This window comes from Eriocheir sinensis, chromosome 22, assembly GCF_024679095.1.
Source record: "Eriocheir sinensis breed Jianghai 21 chromosome 22, ASM2467909v1, whole genome shotgun sequence".
NCBI classification, from domain to species: domain Eukaryota; kingdom Metazoa; phylum Arthropoda; class Malacostraca; order Decapoda; family Varunidae; genus Eriocheir; species Eriocheir sinensis.
Window position 1 is genome coordinate 19803810 of NC_066530.1, and position 680 is coordinate 19804489.

The following is a 680-nucleotide window of genomic DNA, read 5'->3' on the forward strand; positions in this document are numbered from 1 at the left end:
AGGAGGGACCTCACCACCACCTGCACCTCCACCCAAGCATTGTGTTCTCTAAGGCGTTTTCTTCCTATTATAAAACTGTTTACTCTCAGTTATTCCTTGCTAGCGTGGTTCAGAACAAAGGGAAGTCTCGCCAGGAAGTCTTACAGCGGATTGGCCTGGTGCACGGTGTTATGGATTCGTTCAGCACGACTATTTGAGGTTATCCATTGTTTTTATAGGTTCATGGTACAGTGGAAGGGTCTAACTACCACCAGGGTCATAAAACTGCCCCTGGAAATGCCCAAAACTCCTACGAAAGGCTTCCACGAAATGTTTAAGATTATGACCATCAGACGCTTCCAACCCTCGCATCAGCTATTTCCAAAGGCCGAAAAGGAGATCAGTCGGGTTCTAATGAGTGTTTCCTTAGGTTCATGGTACAGAAGAAGGGTCAAACTACCACCAGGGTCATAAAACTACCCCTGGAAATGCCCATGGTGGCTGAGTCGTCAGAGTAACGGCACCGTGTTCAGGAGGACGCGAGTTCAATCCCAGCCCGGTGCCACCAAGCTGGGATTTTTCAGCCGCCGCCGAGTGGCTTAAAACTACCCACATGCTGTCCAGAAGACCACCTATCAACCCGGACTTTAGATTCTAGGATCAAAGATGAGCTCTGGGAGGGCAGCATGAGCCAATACAAG